Genomic DNA, 7,927 nt, shown 5'->3' with positions numbered 1-7,927 from the left:
TCACATACGCCACAAAACCCTTACAGCCCTGTTGTAGACACTGCCTCGCCCTAGCGGCCGAACAAAAAGCTGATCCTGAACGGGTACCCTCGCCGTACACCGAAAGGACTCCCCCACTATGGTCTCGTATAGTCACCAGCTGACGCTCACAGTCGATGACAGCGCCGAATCGGCTCAACCAGTCCATGCCCACGATGACACAGACATCACCCATCGCATTAGGAATCAGATCAATAGGGAACTCAACCCCGAAAATCTCTAGCACGCACCCCCGAAGAACCTCCGAGGCACAAATCACTCTCTCGTCAGCTATAGAAACTCTCAAAGGTCGGCTCAACGACTCGCGACTAACGCTGATATGCTGACTAAAGGCTAAAGATACAAAGGACCTACTCGCACCCGAGTCAAATAACACTAGAGCAGGCACAGAGTTCACAAGGAAAGTACCTACGCACATAATAACATAAGCATAACATCTCGACATTAAAATAAATACATGAATTACAGCATACCTGCCACAACATCGGGCGCAGCGCGGACCTCCTCCGCAGTCAGCTGAAAGGCTCTCCCACGAGCCCTAGGGCCTCGACCTTCACCGGTCGAGTCTCAGTAGTCCTGGCAGTAGGTGCAGATCCCTGACAAAGCTGAGGGCACTCGGCCTTCCGGTGGCCGGTCTGGTTGCAATGAAAGCAAACCATAAACCCCTTGGGACACTCCCTAGCAATGTGCCCCTCCTTGCCGCACTTGTAGCAAGCACCAGCTCGACACGCCCCATCGTGACCCTTGCCGCACTTTCCGCAAGTGCGGCCCTTCGGACCTCCCATCCTCGAATCGGCGGACTTGGTCCGCTTGGCTGCTGGCTGAGACTGAGCCGGCCGCCGGTCCACCTGCTGAGACTCGGCCTCCTCCCTGGCCTGGGTCTCCAACTCGATCTCACGCTTCCTGGCATTCGCCTGAAGCTCAGTAAAAGTATGATAGGTGGAGTTCGACACAAACTCCTGGATATCTCTCCTCAAAACTCCCAAGTACCGGCTCATCCGAGCCTGCTCTGTGGACACCAGCTCGGGCAGAACATCGCCCTCTCATGAAACTTCCGCGTGATCACCGCAACAGAATCAGTACCCTGCTTGAGGGTTAAGAACTCCTGAATCAATCGTTCCCTCTCCACCGGGGGAACATACTCGTCCCTAAACATAGCAGTAAACCCCTCCCAAGTCACTGCTGTAATCTCTACCAAAGTGAAGTTCGCCGTCACGAACTTCCACCAGTCCTTTGCTCCCAGACGGAGCTGGTTCAAAGCGAACCGTACCCTTAGGTGCTCCGGGCATGAACAAGTGTAGAAGCACCCCTCTATATCCGCGATCCACCTCATCGCAGCAATCGGATCCTGTGTCCCATCGAACTCAGGTGGCTTCGTGTTGCTGAACTCTCGGAACAGCAACGAGTCACCCCCCTGTGGCCTAGCAGCGGCCACAGCTGCGGTAGCTACAGCGGTTGCAGCCTCAGTCAATGCAGCGTACCGCTCATCAAACGTCTCCATCAGGGTGGTCTTAATAGACCCAAACATCTCCGGGATCTCAGCCCGGATCGCCGCAGCTACCTCCTCGTGAATCATCTGACGAATCTCCTCGTCAGTCACACCGCTCGAACTCGCTCCGTGGCGTGGTCTAACCATGATGTCTCTGAAATACAACATAGAACTATCAGAGACTCCATCGAGTATAATCGCACTCGATAACACAACCCTACTCAGTCTCCGATATCTAGGGATTCTTACTTGGGTCTCCCACTGACCCGGTGTCTTCGGTAGTACGGGCCCAATACTATCGACCACACTGCATCAGCATTCATCCCAAGTCTTCCTCCCCAAACCCCGGATAATGAGTACTCTACTTCTGATATGCACTATCTACCCGCACACTAGCAAAGCATCTCATATCGGCAAACTTTCCTACACTAAGGCATCACAAATTAGGCCACTCTAGTCCTATCATGAATACCTAGTCTTCTAGCATGCATAACAATTTATATCATATAGTATTGTAAGGTATTTTGGGGATCTTTACCGTTCGGGCGCTGACTGATCGTACACACTGCTTCTTTCTTGCTTACCACAAAACCATTTACAAAAGTTTATGCCTTTATTTAAAAAGTTTTCCTCAAATCCTCGGTTTGAGTTCAGTTACTCCCGAAGGTGCACCTGAATCCCTCAAACCAAGGCTCTGATACCAATTCTAACAACGCAATTTTTCAAATAAATTTTTCATTTTATAAATAGAGTGTTCCCATTCAAAACAAGGCATAAATAATTTAAGTATCATATCAAATACAAATTGTCTAATCCCCAAGATCATAAAAACATTCTCTAGTGTGTACCGATCACGCCGGTGCCTTCCCACGGTCCTCGCTAGTACCTGAAACATATACATAACAACAATAAGCATAAATCCTTAGTGAGTTCCCCAGCATACAACTTACACACATACGCCTTTCCAGGCCCTGACCTTCCGGTCCTCAACACAACGCCTTCCGGCTCATAACATAATCGCCTTCCGGCCCACATAACATACATAGCATATATAACAAATAACTTACCACATATAGCATACATATCACATATCATATCTGACCTTCCGGTCACACAGTCAAACCCTTCCGGGTACAGTATAGTGAGAAGACTCACCTCGTGAATGCTGAAAGCTAGCAAATCCTGAAATCACTCGTGCACAATCCGACGAGCTACAACCTCCCTATAACATCACAAATCTCTCATTAACACTTATATCTTCTAAGTGTGACTATCCCTAAGAAGTCAGACTTAGGTCAACTCTGGTCAACGGTCAACGGTCAACGGTCAACGGTCAACGGTCAACGGTCAACTCGTCCAGACTCGGCGAGTCTAGACGTCCTTCAACTCTCTGAGATTCCCTATCTACTCGTCGAGTATCCTCCTTGACTCGACGAGTTACTCCTGGAAGAATCGCGGGGCCACCCCGACTCAACTCGCCGAGTCTGAAGAACAACTCGACGAGTCCCAGTTAATCTTCAAGCTACTCGCCGAGTCTATTCATCGAACTCGGCGAGTCCATGCCATGCAACCGCTCAAACTGCATACTAAGGTCAGAACTGCTTCGACCATTCCTAGGTCTGGCCTTCCTAGGCTGATCCATCACGTAAAGTCCTCATTTCAGTGCTCATGATACACCATATGATTCATAATTTACATTTTGACCTAAGGCATAAGGATTCCAATCCAAAACCTTCATCAATTCCCGAAATGCACAGACATGGGACATTATGGACCTCCAAAGGTCCCAATACAGGGTTACAATCGACATGGGGACTAGGGTAACATTCAATCTATTCACAAAAGGGTTCCATAAACCCTAATTCCATAATCACATCAACATAGCAGATTATACTCGAATTCTTACCTGGATGATGTATCCTCTATGTCCCCAATCCTCATAATGTGACTCCCTTGCTGCTCCTTTAGCCAATCCCTTCTCTTCTTTGTACAACCACTCTTGTATAATCAACAATGGCCTATAATCCTTGCTCCAGATGCACACAATCGATTTAGGGTTCTTCTCAGAAGCTAAAATGAATAATGACGGCCAATAAGTCTCCTTTATACGTCCCAAACCTGAACGGTTAGGGTTTTCGCTAAACAGCGTAGACTCGCCGACTCCATATCTGGACTCGTCGAGTACAGTCGCGAACCCGCGACCAAGTCTGCGATCCTACTCGGCGAGTCTAGACTCCAACTCGCCGAGTCCCCTCTTAAATCACCCCAAAAACATAATTTAACAATACCTGAGATTTCGGGCTGTTACAATCCAAGTTATTATTAGTAGAATCAATACACAAAACATTATTTCCTAAGTTATCTACAACAGATACAGCTTCATACAAGGTAATGCTTTAAAATAAAGAACATTATTAAAGAAAGCATCAATAGAACCAACTTCATTATTAAATGAAAAGGTAAACCCTTGTTTGTACAAAGCATGAAAGGAAATAATATTTCTTGCCATTCCTGGCGAATAACAACACTTATTCAAATCTAAACTAAACCCACTACTTAGCGATAAAGTATAAACTCCAATCTTGGTAACAGGTATAACTTTCCTATTCCCCATGATCAAGTTTATCCTTCCTTGCTCCACATTCTCACTTCTTCTTAGTCCCTGCAAGTCACAACAAATATGAATACCACACCCGGTATCAAGGACCCAAGATTTAGAATGGGGTGAGTTATTAGAAATGATAGTGTAAATACCTGCATGGTTGGGTTTAACTTTCCCATCCTTTACATCTTGCTGGTATTTTGGGCAGTTCCGCTTCCAATGAGCCTTTTCATGGCAATAGAAGCATTCAGCTTCTTTTGGGTCAGAAGAAGGAGTAATGAAACCTTTCTTGGTTCCACTTGAAGAAGAGCCATCAAGGGTCCGAACCTTGGTACCCTTAGAAGAGCTCTTTCTCTTCCTCCCTCGACTTTTCCCGATTGCCAAAACCGGAGTAGAGTTTTGAGTAGGGGTGATAGCAACCGACTTCCCCTTAAGACCTGATTCTGCGGTCTTGAGAAGTCCCTGAAGTTTGCTGAGGGTGACTTATTCCTTGTTCATGTGATATGTCATGCGGAATTGATCATAGCATGATGGTAAGGAATGCAAAATAATATCTATTGCAAGATCCTCCGGGAAGTTCACATTAAGCTTCAGCAAACGATCCACATACCTTTGCATTTTCTGCATGTGGCTCGTGACGGATTCCCCGTCCTTCATCATGGTTGTTATCATGGAGCAGATGATTTCATACCTCTCTTGTCGTGCAATTTGATGGTATCTTTACATCAAATCTTGGTGCATTTCGTAAGGGTAGAAATCCTCATAAGACTTTTGGAGTTCCGCTGTCATCGTGGCCATCATGATGCAAGCCACTTTCGTAGCATCCCTTTCATGTGCCCGAAATTCAGCGATCTCCTGAGGAGTTCTCCTTAAGCTCCTTGTCAAGGACATATTCTTTGTCCTCATAGCGGGTAATCATCCTGATGTTTCTGATCCACTCATTGAAGTTGGATCCATCAAAGGTGACATTCCCACACAAGTTCATAAGGGTAAAGGAGCCATTAGGATTAGAGCCAGAAGCATTGTGGAAAGACATCTGAAGAAAAGAGAACAAGATTAGTTTAGATATAAGAGAGTCCTTAATAAAACACCCAAATGTAATATTAAGGCTAGCATCCAATCACAATATAATATAACTTAGAAGAGGTATGCCGTAATCTAAGCTATATCATATTTGAAAGGTAGGTGAATGGCGATTCACCAATTTCCACCACGAAAACCGCAATATTTTAGTATTAGGTTTTTGAATGGTTCTTAGAAATCCTAGATTCTTTGAGATTCAATGAAATTTTCAAAGGCATGTTTCAATCTCGAGTGTGCCCTCCAAGTTTTGTGACTGGGATACCGAGGATCACAATACGAGGTGTGAAGTAACCATGCAAATCACTTGGTACCCTTAAAGTTTATCACTCAATCGATGTGCCGGTAAACCACACACGCTCCATCGATACTATAATAAACCTTAAGTCACCCTTTACCTACCTTGTTAAGTCCAAGTTAGTGTGCCGGTTAACCACACACGCTCCACCAACGACTTAATCAAAGTGCAAAGTGTAATTTCATGGAATAGCACCTTATTCACATTTTTCCTAAAGTAACTAAGATTGGGAATTTAATAAAACATTTAGTTACTTTATAATATTCATCATACTTCGAATGAGAATTAATAAGTCCTTGTCTTACCCGTTCGGCTAACGACCCTCCACCGATCAAGCAAGCGGTGGGTGAGAGTGGACACCCATTAAGTCACCATTTTATAGGCAACAACCTTATACCCACCTTATAGACCGGCTTCGTGAATGAGGCGTACTAGCGGTAAGACGACTTTGTTCTTATACATATATATATAATTACTAAATCATAATAATATAAGTATAAGGGTTGAATTTTAACTTTTAAAATTCTAGGGGTTGGAACTAAAGTTTTAACTGAACTTTACTTGTTCCAAAACTTGAGGGCAAGTTTTGTAAACTTTCAAAACTTTTCATTTCTTGTAACTTATGAGTTTAATAGAGTAATAAAATGAGGACTTTTCATTTTCCTAACTCTTGTGTCCTTTTAATGGTTCTTAAATCCAAGAGACTTTTGGTTTTCCATAACTTGAGGACAAGTTATGGACTCCATTAAAACACATTATGATCATGAATTAATCTACCACATAGGTTACAAATAATCCCTATGATCATCTAAACATCATAAGAACAAGAATATGAATATGAACACTTTCAAGAATCAAAATCACATTTAATCTTTGTAATTTTGATAACTAGTTGTTGTAAATGAGTTAGAAAAGACATTACACCTTCTAAAACAAGTTTTTCAAGTACCAAAACATTTTAGGGTAATGATTCTAATCCATTTCCAGCAACTCAAGTCGAAATTCTGCACTCTGTCGACCCTACTCGCCGAGTGCATAAACCTACTCGCCGAGTAGGTTGAAGATACACATGAACTCGACGAGTCCTCCCCATGGACTCGCCGATTCCATCAGTCAGACAGCAGAATTTTCGACTTTCTTCAACTTTTAAGCACAAATAACAAACAAACAAGCCTAGGCTCTGATACCACTGATGGGTTTTGAGCATTCTAACACTTCCTAAGTGTACATGCAACCCTAATAACCTTGGATCTATGTTTGTCTAATTATCATGCAAAGTTGAATTCCAAGGTTATATTCCTATCTAGCATACATGGGGAACAATTTTAACTTGAATCATAGATAGAATAACTTACCTTGTTGTTGATTGTGTTCCTTGAAACCTTGTGAGCCTAGCACCCCAGGTGTGATGCCTCAAACGCTTCACACAACACCAAATGCTCTTGGAAAGACTCTTGAGATAACACACACTTCTCAAAATCGGCCAAGCCCTCTAGTTTCTTTGTCTAACCGATTTTGGTGGAGAATATGATTCTTATATAGTGTTGACACATCTAGGGTTACAACATGTAAACCCTAATGTGTCATGACTCTTCATTTCCATGACCCATGGGTTTGTAACTCCCATGGAGCATCCTATGGGTAGAACCCAACTTGATAATCCATGGAGCCTCTTAGCCCACTATACAAGATATGGATGATTTACATAATCAACCCATATATTTCCTTAGTTATCCTTTGATCACTTAATTAATTCCAAATTAATTCTTTGATCAACTAATCAAATAATATTATTAATATATTAGAACTTATAATATATTAATAATCTCCAAGTGTTATTTCTCTCATTTAGTCTATCCAATTTACATGGTGCCATGCAACCCAAATGGACCATGCCGGGTCGGGTCAAGTACATACCAGAAATAGTTATGGACTTAGACACCTTATCCAACAATAATCACCCAAGTTTGGGAGTTCACGGCCAAAGAATATCTTAGGCCGTAAACTCCCTTGAACATGCCAAAATGCTTTGAAACACCTCCTAAAGCTTAGACTTCAATTCGGACAAGTACCCTAAAGTGTTTAAACCCAAGAAAACATAAGGAATCACAAGGAAAAAGGTTTTTACGGCCAAGATAAACTCTTGGGCCGTAAACACCAATAAAGGGGTCAAATGACAGCCTAACTCCTTCCTTATGCCTAGAACCCAACATAGATCATTACCTATAAATGTTAGAGACTTGAAAACACCATAAGAACCCTCCCAAGGGAGTTTACGGCCGTAAACTCCAAGGGAATATGGTCTATGGGTCGTAAACTCCCCAAAGGAGTTAATATGGTACCCAAACACTTGTTATAGCCTCGAAACAATTCACCACTAGAGTTGTAATAATTCTAAGCACCATTTAGAGCCTTTGTT

Source organism: Lactuca sativa, chromosome 2, assembly GCF_002870075.4.
Source record: "Lactuca sativa cultivar Salinas chromosome 2, Lsat_Salinas_v11, whole genome shotgun sequence".
In the NCBI taxonomy this organism is placed as follows: domain Eukaryota; kingdom Viridiplantae; phylum Streptophyta; class Magnoliopsida; order Asterales; family Asteraceae; genus Lactuca; species Lactuca sativa.
Note: the sequence above shows the minus strand (reverse complement) of the source record.